The 17,877-nt window shown below is 41.9% G+C and overlaps 1 pseudogene; it reads left to right on the top strand.

Annotated features, from left to right (window-relative positions):
• LOC132593833 (centrosomal protein of 78 kDa-like) overlaps positions 1–15,962 on the top strand; it is a 32,976-nt pseudogene extending 17,014 nt beyond the window's left edge.
• The last annotated feature ends 1,915 nt before the right edge of the window (positions 15,963–17,877 follow it).

The raw sequence follows: 17,877 nt of genomic DNA, 5'->3' as shown, positions 1-17,877 counted from the left end.
GAGAACTTACATTTTTTAAAAATGCTGGCTTATGTAAAACCTTTGTACAAAACGATCCTCTTTTTTTTAATGGCCTTGGCATCATTGTCAAGTGCCTGTTTGATTCCTTTCGAAGTGTACATGTGTGACAGTTGCTCTGTAGACCTTTGGTGCATCTTGATTCCTTCTTTTCGTGCTTTGTCAAACATAGGCTTGGCCGCAAAGCAACCTTTAAGTAATGGAAGGAAACACTCTGCTGGTAAGGAATGTTATGGTCCTGAACGTCTACCACCTGTTGTGTCTGGTTTCTGGCCGTGGCGTACTGCAGAACGTGCAAAAAGCAGCAGGTAACGTGCTTGGATTCCCTGTCTTTTTCAGTCGTTCAGAATTCTTTATTTTGGAACTGCTATTATGTGGGTGGTCTCTGGTGCTTTCTATAGAGGAAAAAATATAACTCACACATGGCTTCTGCCTAATGAACACTCTAAGGAAGAAAAACCAAATGCAATTGGGAGCTTCAAGTTGTTTCTCAAGTGTCACAACACAGGTAACCCCTTGGGAGTCTTGAGGAGACTAAAATTATCTCCGATTGTGCAGGTGAGGAAAGTTTCACTAAAGGCAGGTGTAGTTGTGCGAAGCCCTACAGCACAGAAGTAGGAATTCGGATATGTACGAATGGGAAAAAAGACATTTTAGGCATGGGAAATAGTTTAATGCAGAATGGATGAGAAATATGCATTAGACCTATTCTAAATCAACAGGCTTATTAACTCAGTAAATCAGATTTAGTGAGTCAAACTAGCTTTAGCTGATTACTTATCCAGGGGATAGCTGTTCATAGTAATTTTTGTCACATAACAGTAAATAAAATTGTTGAACTATAGCTTTAGGCTTGCTAAGTGAAATAGATTGCTCTAGATGAGTTTCAAGTGACTTACTTGGTAGTATTCACGAAATTGGGGATTAACAATTGCTTAAGAAAACAAAGAGAATTGATTTTAAATAGTACTTGAAGTAGTTACTGTGTAAAATATATCTGTTCAGTTGCTCATGTTAAATGGATGTTTATAATCCCCATTGGACAACCGACTACTTTTTTGCAAATGGTAATGTGAATTGCTGTTGCATAAACTATAGTGTTGAATCACCAGTCTTTGCACTTGAGTTTAACACCTCTGTGGTTTCCTGTCTTCTTCTTGAGACACTTAATCTCAGGTCCATCCTCGTCACACAGAGTGGTAAATTAGAGAACGATTAATATCACCATTTAAAGAAGTGAGACTGAAATCTCAACCATCCTGAACATAGGAACTGAAGGGGCCTCTCAGCAGTTCACAGTTATTAATTACCAAGCCAGTCGGCTGAATTCTGTTCAGTTTTCTCTGCAGCAGAGCCCTCCAGGTCCTTGTTTTGAGCTTATTTATTTGTATACACAATTCTGTATGGATACTGTACATAATACTAAATAGTTGTATTAACTGGGTTTAACTGGTGATGTATTTACATCAAGATCTAACTTTGTTTTGTTGATATCTTTTTAGGGGCTTTGCATTCATCAAAGCTTGTGATGTATGTAATCAGTTGCTCATGTGTAGCTATCATATTGATGATACATAGGGTGTGAATTGGGAAAGGTGGATGGGCATTCTCCTTGCTTTTTAAACTGACAGAGCCTTACAAGAAGCATTTCCCGCTCTGAAATAAATCCATGGAAAGTATGTTTGGTCGCTCTCCCAGTGCAACTGTGTAGTTGTGTGGATTTGGCACACAACTGGCAGCCTTGTGGTTATGTCTGTAAACAAGGAAGCCTGTTCTCCGGTCCGCAAATCGCCTGTTACCCAGTGAAAAGAACTTGACTGCCATTTCTGACCCCTCACATGGAGCTCTCACACTCAAGAACGTTCACATGTTTGCAAGAAATGTTGTTTGCAGGCTATGTGTACAAATTTCCTGATCTGAAAGTCAAGATAAAGCAACATCTCCCACACTTCTTCTCTCTCACCAAGGCCACACACATTTCCTCGCTTATGGCCTCATGGCAAGCTAATACTGTCAGTATCAGATTCTCCTTCCCAGCGGTTCTGGGAGACTGCATCGTTGCTCTGTGAAAGGCACCACTGCTGAGGTTGAGAGAAGAGCATCCTGGGTGTCAGTCCTGCCCTTGCATGCCCAGAGAGAGGGGTGTGCACCTCGTTCTCCTGTTCAGATTTTCCTATGCTGCAGGTTTGCTGCTTGTTGTCAAAATGATGTCCTAGTGACTTGTCTTCTGCGTAGTTACATAATCCCAGCACACTTCTTTATGATCTGTAGACTTTTATGGGGTTGTGGCCAGGTCAAGTTTTAAATGTTTGGAAATGTCCAATTGAACAACATTGCAGTGGCAGTGAAGCTTGACAGGAGAATTGTATTACTGTTACCCTAGTTTTGGCTTCAGGGTGATGAGAAGATGAAATTTTTGATGGGTCAGTTTTAGTTATGTATGTGTATGTGATTTCTCGTTTTTAAATGGTAACATCTATTATACACAGCTTACATATGTTGACTTTCTGGTTATTCTTCTGATTCTTTGTCAGTCCCTTTACTGATGTATTTTCCTCCGAAAAACTACATTTTCTTCCAGATTGTTTTTGTCTGATGGTGGAAAACAAATTTTTTATTTGCAGTATAAAGTTGATCTGAGAAAAAATGTTTACCTTGGCTCTTCACTTGGCTTCTGTGAAAGAAACTTAATAAAATAATATGGGCAATTCCCATTACTAATCCTAACCATGTACAACAGAGGTCTGTGCAGTAACATAGCAAAAATAAGTTCCTGTAATTTTACTTAGTCATTGCCTGTTTTAGACTAAGGAGCAGTGAGAGACGTTTATAAATAATGATACCTCAGATCACTTTTGTTAAATGTCCTCTAATATTTGGATATTCGGTATCTGGCTTGTGTTATGTTTTATACAATCTTGTTTTCTTTCTTTGCCCTTTAGTTTAACAACTCTGTGGTTTCCTATCTTCTTCTTGTGACACTCAGGTCCATCAGAATTTCCTGCGACTGTGACAGTAGAGAGTCCTTCCTCCTCAGAAATCAGAGGTCGATGATTCCTCAGAAGGTGTTCAGGAAGAGCCAGAGAAAATCCGTTTGAAACAAGAAGCATTGCCGGGACAAAGTTATCACTTGAAAGCTATAGAGAAGATTATTTTTCAAACGGAAGCCTGATTGCAACACGCCACAGCTTGTGTGAGGGTTCTGTTTTCCCCTCCCATCTGCATTGTATCCCCGTGAATGGTTCCTTAAGCTTAGACCAGGGTGAATGGTGGACACTTGAACTCTAAGAAATAAACATCAAAACATGTCGTTAGTACTATATTTTCCTTTGCTTAGAACTTTAGTATATTAGATTTAGGGAGAACCTTAGTGATCATACGATAAAGAAATTGAGTTCTGAATGAATGTAGTCAGCTGATTCAGTGCTCTTGTTTTACAGATGAGAAAATTGACAGTTCTAGTTGAACTCTCTTTTTACAAGAGGAAAATATGGCCTCATTTTAAATAAAAGTAAAGTTGAAAAAAGTTTTCATGTTGATATTCTCCTTTCCTAAAATAAAAAATATCAAGAAGCTACATTCTATTACCAAATAAACCTGACCTCTAATGTCATTCCATACTTTTGTTTGTATGGACAGAAAAGAAAAATTGATTTTCATAAGAAATTTTTGTACCTCAAAAATAATATATTTATTTTATTTCAACTGTAATGCAGAACTGAACATTTCTAGTAAATAAAGGAACACCATTTGGGGGGACCTTGTCTTTGTGCTACAAAGTCCATGTTTAACTTTTTAAAATTATTTAATATGATTTTCCTTTTGTATGAAACATGAAACTTGACAGGTTTCAGAACTAATTATCCCATTATTGTAGGACTATGGGAATTACTCTTTGATTTTCAAAAGAGAAAGTTAGATTTTTGTTTTCTTAATTAAAATTAATGATAATGTAGAGAATTTTAAAAAAAGAACTTAGAAAATTATGTTAGAGTAGGAGAAATCTATAGTTCATGTAGAGTTACCCCCTTTATTTTATAAATGAGCACCTACAATTTGTAGCACGTAGTGGTTTATTAGTAAATGGCAGAGTACGACAAGACCCTAGAGCATCTAACCCGCCTTCCTTGTCATTTTAGATGTGATGTATTCATTTCCTTCATGAGTAGACCAGGAGATTGTGTTTCTAAAAGCAATGATAGACACTGGGGAAGACCAAGAAGTTTAAACACTGGGACCACAGAATAGCAGATTCAGAATGCACTGAGAACCCTTTCTTTCAGCTCTTCTCCATTTTCACAAGACACTACAATGATGGTATCAAAGTGTTTAAGTATATAAGCCCACAACAATCAAGAGGTTTCAACATAGTTTTGAAAGACTGAAGACAAGTGGAAGAGTGTGAAACTGAAGCAGTAGAACAGAGGAAAAGCATCACCTAGAATATGCACGGGGACCACCTGAAACTGAGGAGGATTCTGACCCCACCTGCAGAAGTAGCCCCATGTGTGGGAAGCAGTCAGCCTTGCGAGCAGGCTGCGGACGTGCCAGGCATGCCGCCGCTGCTCGAAGGGACTGTCCCTACTTGTTCCCCTCCTTGTTCCATTCCATGGGAGATAAATCACCAGGGCCCAGAGATCAGAAAGAATGTAAAATGAGACAAGCAAAGCTGTCTCCCCGCCTGCACGTGCAGGTTATTTTTGATGATTGTGGGTTTATCGGTTTTCTCCCAGGGAAGTTAACCCTGAGCCGAGACAGTCTTTATATGATGTAAACCACTGTCTGGCAACCTTCCTTTTTCTAGTCTATATAATCTGCCACTGTAGCACAATAAAATTTGCCTTGCAACCGTCAGTTGTGTAAGGTCGGATCTTAACAAACGGCACGGCGAAACAGAGGAAAGCTTCAAGTGAGCTTTATTAGGGAGCGCTCCCGGGCGAGGTTCACTGGTCCGAGAGAAAGGGGGCCAGAGAAGTCGCGCCCAGGCAAGGGTTGGGCAAGATTTTATAGGGGAAGAAGGGAAAGGGGTGTGGTGAATCTGGGAGGGCGCAGTGTATTCCTTATTTGGTGGTCTTTTCGGGTATCCTGGGGGACCGTTAGTCCCGCCCCTCGAAAGGCGGGAAAGCTGGGCTGGGTTCAAAGTCCCCAGGTCAGTTCCTGGAACTGGGTGGTCCGGAATGTCTCCAGGGCAGTTTCTGGAACTGGGTGGTCCAGAGGATGCAACCTGTGAATCTGATTGTGTTCCCCTGCCTCGGGCCAGTTGGCCTTACAAGTTGTCTTGGTCCTTCTGACCCCATTCGTCGGTGCTATGTCAGTTCCTTACCCCTTCCCTTCTGACCCTGGGTGGTGAGAGCCTCTTTTTCCGTGTGGTCCTCGGCAAGTGGCGCCCGAACAGGGACCTGAAGCGTGAAGGCAATTAAAAGAAAAAGAAAGTGCAGGTAAGAGAACCCTTATGCAAAATATGTGTGGCCACGAGTAAAAGTGAAACTAATAGAGGCATAAGGCAATAGTCAGAAGTAAAATAGGATGGGACAAAAGGTCTCAAAGGAGCGTGAACTATTTGCTCAGGTTTTACTTTCGATGCTTAAAGCTCGGGGTAATAAAGTTTCTACCTCACAGTTAACTGAGTTTTTGCAGCATATCCGTGATGTATCTCCCTGGTTTCCCGATGGCGGCTCTGTTGACATAGAAATCTGGCAGAAAGTTGGAGAAGATTTAAAAAATTATTCTGAGTCTCAAGGGCCTACTCATACTCCTGTTGTTATTTAGTTTGTGGAATCTGATCAAAGAATGTTTAGATTCTTCTCATGATAGTGTTGATTTGAATGTAAAGTCAGAAAAACAAAAGCCTTCTTCAGAAGATAAAACTGCCTTAATGGCTTCTACACCGTCACTTCCTAAATCTAGGGAACTGATTAATTTTAACATATCAGATGAAGAGGAACATTTCGATTTAACAGATGAGGCTTTTAAACACGGAAGAGAAAAAATATCTCGAGGGTGATTTTCTAATGGCTATGATAGATAAGTCAGTGAAAAAGCTGCAGGTTAATAAGGACTGTCTTCCTCAAAAATCTACATCTGTAAAAATGCTCCGTCCCTTGCAGCGCGCTGTACAAGGAGCAATAAAACGAGGAAAAGATCCTATTTTCTGTTGTTCTGTCATAGAAAGACCTGATCCTAATAATCCTCAACAAGCTATTAGGGAGCATTGGGCTCTTCCTTTTAAAGTTTTGAAAGATTTAAAATCTGCCTGTGCTCGATATGGGCCCACTGCTCCTTGTACTACTGCTATGGTTGACAGGAGAAGCTATTGCAGGAGAAGCTCTTCCCCCCGCTGATTGGAAGTCTATTGCACGAGCTGGTTTAGATGGTGGAGATTATTTAATATGGAAGTCTAATTTTTATGAACGGGCTGCTGAACAAGCAGAAAAGAATGCTACCCATAATATTCCAGTTGATTATAATATGCTGCTTGGGGAAGGACAATATATTTCTGTACAAGATCAATTAACTTATCCCTTTGTTGCTTATCCTCAAATACATCATTTGGCATTACAAGCCTGGAGGAAATTACCTTATACACACACAACTGAGGATCTTTCAAAAATTAGACAGAGACCTGATGAACCATATGCTGATTTTGTAGATAGATTGTCACTGGCGGTGGGGGAGACTCATTTTGGATGGACCCACCGGTACAATTGTAGTTAAGCAACTTGCTTTTGAAAACGCTACTAATGCATGTCAGGCTGCGATTCGACCTTGGAGAAAACGGGGAACACTGGAGGGCTATATTCGCCTTTGTGCGGACATTGGGCCTGCTTATATACAGGGTGCTGCTATGGCTGCAGCATTAACTAAAGTGGGGTTTAAAAACAATCAAAAGAAAACAAAGACTTGTTTTAAATGCAGAAAGGCAGGTCATTTTGCTAGAGAATGTAGATCTTTTAATTCTAACCCTAGTCCTTCCTTCCCTGTTCAAAAACCTCCAGATGGTCAGAAGATCCCTGGTGTATGCCCTAGATGCAATAGGGGAAAACATTGGGCACGAGATTGTCGCTCACTGACCCACAAGGATGGGACACCACTGTCGGGAAACTCCTCCCGGGGCCTTCCCCAGCCCCAACAAACAATAGGGCCGATGTCTGGGTATCCTCCTCAAATGATCAATCAGACATTAACCAAAAACAGAAACATACAATATCCTCGCTCTCCAGAGCAACACCAGGAAGCGCAGGACTGGACCTCAGTACCTCCGCCCGATATGTATTAACTCCTGAAATGGGTCCTCAGGCCCTCTCTACGGACATCTATGTTCCTTTACCCAAGGGTTGGATGGGACTATTATTGGGAAGAAGTAGTGTCACTATGAAAGGTTTAACTATTAGGCCAGGAGTCACAGATTCTGACTACGAAGGAGAAATAAAACTCATGGCACAAACTACTGAAAATATAATAACTATTTCTCCTGGCGATAAAATTGCACAACTGCTACTTTTGCTCTTTGTACATCATGGACAAATTTTACAACATCAAAAGAGAGGAACAAAGGCTTTTGGATCATCTAATGCTGCCTACTGGATTCAGAAGATAGAGAAAGAACGTCCAGAAATGAAATGAACCATTAATGGAAAGGTTTTTTCAGGTTTGTTAGACACTGGAGCTGATGTCTCTGTTACGACGCAGATGCGCTGGCCTAAACGTTGGCCCATTAGTCCTACTATTACACAACTTCAAGGAATAGGACAAAGTTCTTCTCCTGTGCAAAGTAGTCAGTTATTATTATGGCAAGATAGTGAGGGCCATTCAGGATACTTCCAGCCTTATGTTTTGCCTGGGCTGCCTTTAAACCCCTGGGGCCGAGATATATTAAAAGAAATGGGAGTACTGCTTTATAGTCCAAATTCTCAAGTCTCTAATAGGATGTTGGATCAAGGATTTCTTCCCACAAAAGGGCTGGGAACAAATCAACAAGGAACTGTCTATCCTATTGATGTGAAAATAAAAAATGATAGACAAGGTTTGGGTTTTTCTTAGGGACCTTGGATTCTCCTCCACTCACAGCTGATCCAATTACTTGGCTGACTGATGACCCTGTATGGGTGGACCAATGGCCCCTCACAAAGGAGCAATTAGAAGCTGCAGAACAATTAGTACTGGAACAATTAGGGCATTTAGAAATATCCAATAGCCCTTGGAATACTCCTATTTTTATTACCAAGCAAAAGTCTGGAAAATATAGGTTATTACAGGATCTAAGAGCTGTCGATAAAACTATGCTAATAATGGGAGCTCTTCAACCAGGCCTACCCTCTCCAGCAGCCATAGCACACAATTACCATCTTTTAGTTATAGATTTAAAAGATTGTTTTTTCACTATTACTTTGTTTCCTGAAGATAGAAAACATTTTGCTTTTAGCTTGCCTTCCTTAAATTTTAAGGAACCCATGAGGAGATTTCAATGGAAAGTATTGCCTCAGGGCACGGCAAATAGTCCTACATTTTGCCAAAAATAGGTGGCTCAGGCCTTGACTCCTGTGAGAAAAAGGTTTCCAACGTTATACTTCATACATTATATGGATGATATACTTTTAGCCACTGATAATATTTCTTTATTAGAGACTGCTTTTCAATTTTTACAACAATCCTTACGATCATTTGGCTTGGTCACTGCCTCAGAAAAAGTTCAAAGACAATCTCCATTTTTATATTTGTGAAAATATATTGATAACACTACTATTAGGGCTCAAGAACTGCAAATTCGAGTTGATCATTTAAAAACATGAAATGATTTTCAAAAATTACTTGGAGATATTAATTGGCTAAGGCCTTCCTTAAAACTTACTACTGCTCAATTACAGCCTCTGTTGGATATTCTTAAAGGCAATTCAGACCCTTTGTCATTACGCTCCATGACTCCAGAGGGTTTCCAAGCATTACAAATAGTTAATAGAGCTATCAGCTCTCCGCGGTTAACTCGAATACATACTCACCTGCCAATTTCTTTAATTGTTTGTCCAACACCTCATGTACCTACAGCTGTTTTGTGACAAACTGCTGGGATTATTGAATGGATTCATATGAAAACTACACCCTCTAAAGTTATTAACCCTTATTATGAACTTATTAGTAAGTTAATAATGCAAGGTAGAACTAGATGCTTACAACTTATAGGAATAGAACCTTCTCAAATTATTATCCCTTATTCAGTTAGTCAACAAAATTGGCTTTTTCAACATAGTAACGAATGGGGTCTTGCTCTTGCAGGATTTCCAGGAAACCTAGGATGTCATTATCCTGCTGATAAGATAATTCAATTTAGTAAAAATAATCTTTACATTTTTCCTTCTATAATCCAACGGCACCCTATTCCACATGTACCTTTGGTTTTTACAGACGGGTCCTACTAAGGAATGGCTATTGTACTCATGGACGACGGGACAAAATTGATTGAACAAACTTCACTGACTTCAGCTCAGCGTGTTGAACTATATGCTGTTATTATGGTTTTTGAGCATTTTCCTTCTGTGTCTCTTAATCTGTTTTCTGATAGTAAATACCGCATTGATCTATTACTTCTTTTGGAAACTGCTACCATAGGACATACTAATGACCCTGAATTATCATCCTCTTTTCGTTTGCTTCAACAGCTTATTCAGGGCTTCCCTGGTGGCGCAGTGGTTGAGAGTCCGCCTGCCGATGCAGGGGTACACGGGTTCGTGCCCCGGTCCGGGAAGATCCCACATGCCGCGGAGTGGCTGGGCCCGTGAGCCATGGCCGCTGAGCCTGCGCGTCCGGAGCCTGTGCTCCGCAACGGGAGAGGCCACAACAGTGAGAGGCCCGCGTACCGCAAAACAAAAAAACAAAACAAAACAAAAAAAAACAAAGAAACCCAGTTTATTCGTTCCCGCGATGGTCCTGTTGCAGCTCTACATATCCGTGCTCATTCTAACTTGCCTGGTCCATTTGACTAAACTTAATGCGACTGCAGATGTTTTAACTCGATCTAAACGTGATCTTTATCCTGTACATTTTCCTCCCAAGAATAGAGTTGAAGTTACTCCTCCTCCTCAATCTCTTTTCCCTAAAGCAGGACATATCCCAATTTACCGTACTCCTCCTTTCCGTTCGTCACGCTATCAAGAATGGCTAATGTATTGCATTTGCTACTTGCGTACTGTAAATAAACATGGTTTATATCCAGGACGCCCTTGCGTTATGGTGAGTTATGATCAAACTCCTTTACAAGCAGCACAACACTCCCATGCTGTACATCATCAATCAGCTACCACCTTACACAAACAATTTTCCCTTACTCGTGAGGCTGCCCGACAAATTGTTAAGCAATGCCCACAATGTTTACCTCATTTTCCCACTCCACATTATGGTGTCAATCCTCGTGGATTATTACCTAGTCATTTATGGCAAATGGATGTTACTCACATCCCCTCTTTTGGGAAGTTGCAATTTGTTCATGTCACTATTAACACTTATTCTGGCTTCCTTTGTGCTACCGCACAAACAGGAGAAGCTACTAAACACGTTATCACTCTTTTATTACACTGTTTTGCTTTCACGAATCTTCCCAAAATTATTAAAACAGATAACGGGCCCACTTACACTAGTGCTGCTTTTGCAACATTTTGTAATTCATTACAAATTACCCATATTACAGGCATCCCATATAACCCTCAAGGACAAGGTATTATAGAACGTGCAAATAGATCTTGAAAACTATTGAAAAAATAAAAAAGGGGGAATTATACAGAACAACACCACATAAGCTTATAAATCATGCTTTGTTTATTTTAAATTTTCGCACTGTTGATAAATTTGGCCAGTCTGCAGGGGAGAGGTTGATGGCTGAGCCAAGATTGGCCTCTCAATCTCCGGAGGTCCTCTGGAAAGATCTGTTAACCAGCACTTGACATGGTCCTGATCCTGTGTTGATTTGGGGCCGCAGTCACGTGTATATCTTTCCCAGATCAGCGCCTGGACCTCGCTGGCTTCCTGAGCACTTAGTCAAGCAAATAGATGGCTCGCCACAGCTCACAACAAGTTCAGAATTTGAAGAAGCTCTGCATCTCTCCCGAAAATTTGACACTGTTGATTCAGAAAAAGAAGAAGAAGGTGATCAGATGGCAGTATTAAAATTGAGGATACATTTAGCTTGTCATGCAAAGTATACATGGATTTGTGTTACTCCTTATAAGTATGATGACTCTATTTGGGAATGAGAAAAAGTAAAAATGCACCTGCTGAGTGTTTGGTCAGATAATAATATTAGTCTTGATCTTAAGAAATTAAATGCTGAAATTCAGGATATGCAAAATGCACATCTTCATGATATTTCGCCAGAAGATGTAATTCAAACTTTACTGGATCATTTAAAGTAGTTACACCCTCAGTCTTGGATTACTGGAAGGTTGTCAGGTTTTATTACCCTGGCCATAATTTGCCTATTATTGATAATAATCTTCTCATGTCTGTTTCATATCCTCATGCAACAATATACTACTCTCGGCACTAAGCTTCATGGAATAATTTTGCAGCAAAAATTAAAAAATAAAAAAGGGGGACCTGTGGGAAGCAGTCAGCCATGAAAGCAGGCTGTGGACGTGCCAGGCATGCCACCGCTCGCTGCTCGAAGGGACTGTCCCTACTTGTTCCCCTCCTTGTTCCATTCCATGGGAGATAAATCACCAGGGCCCAGAGATCAGAAAGAATGTAAACTGAGATAAGCAAAGCTGTCTCCCCCCTGCACGTGCAGGTTATTTTTGATGATTCTGGCTTTATGGGTTTTCTCCCAGGGAAGTTAACCCTGAGCCGAGACAGTCTTTACATAATGTAAACCACCGTCTGGCAACCTTCCCTTTTCTAGTCTATATAATCTGCAACTGTAGCGCAATAAAATTTGCCTTGCAACCATCAGTTGTCTTGGTCCTTCTGACCCCATTCGTCGGTGCTACTTCAGTTCCTTACCCCTTCCCTTCTGACCCTGGATGATGAAATCCTCTTTCTCCGGCTGGTCCGCGGCAGAAAGCCAATGAGGCAAGAGTAGGCTTGGAGTATCCAAGGAGCAGAAAGGATGTCAGTGTGTGGAAAACAGAGCGAGCAAAGTGGAGAGGAGAAGGAAACAGTCAGAGAGTAAACGGAGGCCCAGATTTCTAGGGCTATGGAGGCACTTTGAGGACTTTGCATTTCTGTGAAGAAGCCATTGAAGAGATTTGAGTGACATGATCTGACTTATGTTTTAACAAGACCTCTCTGGATGCCAGGTTGATTAGAGACTATAGAAGAGTAAGCACAAGCCCCAGAAGACCAATAGTTGATTCAAAGAAGTGATTACCCAAACATGGTCCCCCTCGTCAGTGAGGACGCAGAGCAGGGATCGGCAAATACTGGCCACAAATCAAATCAGGCTCTCAGCCTGGATCTGTGGGACTGTGAGCTAATAATGGTTCTCACGTTTAGAAAGCTTGTTGAAGAAGAAAGAGGAGGAGAAGCTACAGAAACTGTATATGGCCCACAAAGCCTAAGATATTTAAAATCCAGAAAATGCTTTCCAACACCTGATGTAAAGCATGTGGCTCATAGGAGGTCCTCAACAAAATCTGGAAGAGGAATACATGAGTCAGTTAGTTCCTGAAAACACTATAGGTGTCAAGAAACATTTCACCCTTAACCTGCATAAATGATGCCATTTCCATTGAGCTATTGAAAAATATATTCTGGCTTTCAAAACAATAAACCAGAGGGCACTTTGTCACATAGGCAAGGTCATAAACAACTGTCAAGTGAAGTTGAAATAGCAACAAATCAAATAATAATAAAAAACATTTTTATAGATTTTTAAACCTTACAAAGCATTTTCATGTTCATTATCTAATTTAATCCTCAAATCAACACCATGAGATAGTTATTATTTTCCCATTAGAAATGACCACATATTGAATCCTTAGTGATTGCTCAAGAAAAGCTGAAATCTTGAGTGTTACATCTATTAATGCCAAGGTTGGGTTTTTTCCCATGGGAACATTGGATGCTAAAATCCACAGGGATTTTCAGCTCAAGATGGCAGACTAGGAAATATATTTACTTTCTGTTTCTCCTGAAACCATATCTAAATAAAACTGTAGAAATACCAAAATTAATCAACCAATAAAAGCCAAGACATTTTGGAAGTCATCAACCACAGAAAGATTTCAACACATTTCGAGAAGGCAAACAATGAAATGGAGGAGCCATGAATAAAATAATGAAGAAAAAAAGGCTGAGCCTAAGTAAGGTCTGCACAAAGTCACTCAGCTTTTGCTGAGCTCTGGTTATAGTCAAGGGCAGAGGAAAGAAGAGGGGCTGAAAACAAGGAGACAAAAGTCATTTTAGGAAAAACAGTTCATTTCATGAGCCCCAGGGAACACTCAGCCTGCTGCCATACTAACTCATGAATTACAATGGATTGTTGGTAAGCAAGACAAGAAAACAGGGAAGAAACAAAAGAAACAAAAATCAAGACATTGTTTCTTACTGACCTCTTCTCAAATGAGATCGAGGAATTATGGTTCAATGCCACAGCTGTAAATCATTTCTGCTCTTGGAGAGGTTAGAAAAGGCTTATAATATTTACCCTTTTTTTTCAGACAGAATTTAGGTCTGAGCAAAAGCTTTTGTGTCCTCCAACCCCAAAGTTTCTTGGGGATGGAAGTCCAAATTTGCTGTGACATACCATAAAAAGAATCTCATGAGCAGAGGGTCAAACTAATTTTGGAATATATGAATTATGCCCAGTGTTATTTTCAATAGGTTTTAGAAAAAATATATTTATATATGTATATACATACATATATATACATTTTTACTGATCTATATGATTCTGGCTTCTGAAACTTCTACATGTCACATGCGTGATACATAACACACAATGTCAGCCCCAGGAGAGAGAAAACACTCCAATGAAGCAAGCCAAAGAAACAAGTTTTAAACAAGGTCAAGTGATGTGTAGACCAGGATTGTTCAATTCTTTCCTGTCATGCTGAAGCTTCCAGCTCCTGAATAACAACACATGCTTCCCTCGTCCTAGACACCCAAGAGTACGTCTCCTCTCTTGGGCATATGAATCTCTAGAGTTACATATGTGTAGTAAAGTGTGGACCCAGCTGGCATACTCACAATGACCAAATTGTGTTGATCGTACTTTACACCAATACATCGCTCCACGCTGAAGTTGCAATAAATGATATATTTGCTTTCTAGACATGAATGAGACGCCTTACTGGATATACTCCAGGAAGGCCAGAGAAGCTGGCTTCTAATCCATACCGAACAATTCACTGGTGAATTTCTTTCAGGATAGCCCATGATTTATCTAGAATATAATCTTTACATATATGGATCCTTCAAACTAGAGAAAGGGAAAATCCAGGCTTCAAGCCTCAATTGGAAATATGGAATGGTGCCATGCTGACAACTGGTGGTCCCTGACCTGTATCTTCTGAGATTAGAACCCAGTGTCGTGGATGACCAATTCATGCGTTGAACAAAAGAAGACCTCCTACAGGGCAGTGTAGCTGTTCATTGCAGGTATGGCACTTAGGGCTAAGTACCATAAGGACTACAAGAAAAAAAGAAAAACAAGTAACACATGAAGCATGTATGATAAGGAGGCACCACAGTCCAGAGCACGAGCTCTGGAATCACACAGGCTTTGTTCGAATACCGGCTAAGCCACTACCAACCGTATACCCTGAAGGACAGGCCTAGGTTTAAATGTTGTTTTACCAAATTTCAAAAAAGAAGTGAAGAAAGAACCTATCGGCCAGGAAGGGACATCGTGGGGTGCAGCATCCAGTCGGATCAGGGCTCTGCATCTCCTGCTCAGAAACCTTCGCCACCTGGCTCATGGTGATGCTGGCAGCTGAGCAGCCCTGGAGAAGGCGATCCTGTCTCCAGGCCTCGCAGAGAAGCTGGGGAGGTTCCCGGAGGAGGTGGCCCACACTCTGGCAAGCTCTGGCTGCCTCCTGCCCTCAGCTCTGAGCAGGCTCTGGCCTCTGGGCCCCGTGGTGGGGAAGGCCTGGCCGATACATACACAGGGCTGAGGGGTCTGCAGAGCTGGTGCCCAGGCAGGGTGAGCTCTGGAGGAGGAGGCTTCCACAGTCCCCAACAGTCACCGCATGGTGGCCCGTCTGGTGACAAACACCTGCCACGCACAGCGAGAAGTCCCAGCCACTAGAAAGTCCAGAAGGGGCCCCACCCTTTGCCTTTGGGCCGGGGTTTCGCCACCAGCTGGGCTTGCATGTGCCCCCTGCCTCACCCCCTGCCCCGCCCACACTTTCTCTGTGACACGTACAATGGACATGTATAAGAGCCAGGCTGAGCCGTCCAGTGACCAGTGCGTGCCTGACCTTGAGAGGAGTTAGAGGCTAGGAAGAAGCTCTCCCACTTTCACTCTCTGCTCTCAGATCAGGCAGGCAGTACCTCTGATACGGAAGCTATGGACACCATACTTCCTTCCCAGGCTGTCATCTTCCATTCTGCTCCTGTTTTCCCCAGCACCCCATTTACGGCTTTGGCGGGCATCGGTGCTTCAGCAGGCAGCACCTCAGACCCCGAACCTATGGACACCACACCTCCTTCCCAGGCTGTCATCTTCTATTCTGCTCCTGTTTTCCCCAGCACCCCATTTACGGCTTTGGCGGGCGGGCATCGGTGCTTCTGCAGGCAGCACCTCAGACCCCGAACCTATGGACACCACACCTCCTTCCCAGGCTGTCATCTTCTATTCTGCTCCTGTTTTCTCCAGCACCCCATTTACGGCTTTTGCGGGCATCGGTGCCTCAGCAGTCAGCACCTCAGACCCCGAACCTATGGACACCACACCTCCTTCCCAGGCTGTCATCTTCCGTCCTGTTCCTGTTTTCCCCAGCACCCCATTTACGGCTTAGGCTGGCACCGGTGCTTCAGCAGGCAGCACCTCTGACACCAAAGCTATGGACACCACACCTCCTTCCCAGGCTGTCATTTTCCAGTCTGCCCTGTCTCCAAGTAGAACCACTACCCATTTCACACCACTGTTCCAAGTTCTGGGAACACATCACCCAGTGGTAGCAATGCCTCAGGCCATGCCTCGACTCATTTACCTGCAACGTCGGCCAACAGATAGACCAACACTTCAAAGTTATGACAGAAAGTTGGGTAAGTTATACGCTTGGAATTTCATTTATTATTATTAACAAGCACAACTGTAGTGCTTTGACTATAACAAGTACTATTCTAAGGGCTTACCAAATATTAACTCACCTATTCCTCATAATGGCAACCCTATAGGTAGGGAATATTCACAATATTCACTTTTTTTGGGGAAACTGAGGCCCAGAGACGTTGAATAGCTTGCCTAATGCCACACAGTAAGTAGGTGGCAAAAACCCAGGATTAAAACCAGACCATCTAGACTTTCATCACTTTGCTGTGTCACCTTATTATAAGTTGTGGTTAGGGAAGGGACTAAATTGACAAGACTCTGAACTAAAAGGAGAAGGGAGAAATGAGAAAATGAGTGATCCTAGAAACTAGAGAAGAGTTAGGCTCAGAAATTTCTGGTGATGAGACCCGGAAGAACAAGAACTTGGTTGGAATATTAACTTGGGGTAGTATCTGAATCCACTGAGAAATGGTTTTGTTTTCTGTAAAATTTAGAAAGGCCAGTTGGATGAAGATTAATGAAGAAAAAAGTAGAAAGGAAAAGAAAAAGGTGCCTTAAGTGAGACATAACCGCTTCCCTCTAAGTACTAGGGGTGGGGTCCTGTGGGAAAGGATGGAGCTCTCTCTACCAGGTTTGTCACCAGGATGAACAAGGAGAAACATGGCAACCATTGTACTGGTTTTGATGATCTCTCAAAACCAAGGCTTCAGTTTCCAAGAACGACCTATGGTAGCATAACTACTGTGTGTCACACATGCCACTAAGTGTGTTTCCAGTCACACATTTTAATTGGAGAAATAGTTCCTATGAGGTACGCATTAGTTCCCTATGGCTGCTGTAACAAATTACTACAAATGTGCTTGCTTCAAACAAAACACACTTATTTTCTTATGGTTCTGGAAGACAGACGTCCAAAACCAGTTTCCCTGGGCTGAAACCAGGAGTTGACAGGGCCATCCATCCTCCTTCTAGAGGCTCTAAGTGAGAATCTGTTTCCTTGCCAGCATTCCTTGACTTCTGGCCACATCAACCCAACCCCAACTTTATCATCACATTCTCTTTGGAGTAAAAATTCCCTCTGCCTCTCTCTTACGAGAATACCAGTGGTTATATTTGGGCCCGTCCAGGTAGTCCAGGAGAATCTCCCCATCTCAGAACCCTTACTTTCATCCCATTGGCAAAGTCCCTTCTGCCAGTTAAGGTGACATTCACAGGTTCTGGAGAGTAGAATGTGGACATTTGGGGGCAATGGTATTATTCAGTCTACTACAAGGTAGATACTATTATCTTTCTCAGATGCAGGAAATGACGTTTAGGGAAGTAGTTTGTCTCAGGTCTACAATTTCCAGAGTAGAGATTTAAATTCTGCCACTGAGACTTTAGGACACACCCTAAACAACTTTAATCTGTGTCCTTAACTACTGCATAATCCTTGGTTAAGAGTCACACTTAGGTATCAAGACCCAATTGAATACAACACAAGTACTGTCTCCTCTTTCACTATGTTTGTCTGGTGTATTGATGAATCTTGCCCAGAGCAGAAGAGTTCAGAAAATTGTTATGCAGGTTTACGAAGAGAAAGCACTGACCGTTTGACATGCACGGACTAACGAATGGCTTTTTAAAATAAAATAAAATATGCCACCAAATAGTCAAGT

Source organism: Globicephala melas, chromosome 18 (assembly GCF_963455315.2).
Source record: "Globicephala melas chromosome 18, mGloMel1.2, whole genome shotgun sequence".
In the NCBI taxonomy this organism is placed as follows: Eukaryota; Metazoa; Chordata; class Mammalia; order Artiodactyla; family Delphinidae; genus Globicephala; species Globicephala melas.
Note: the sequence above shows the minus strand (reverse complement) of the source record. Positions and strands in the feature narration are given on the sequence as shown.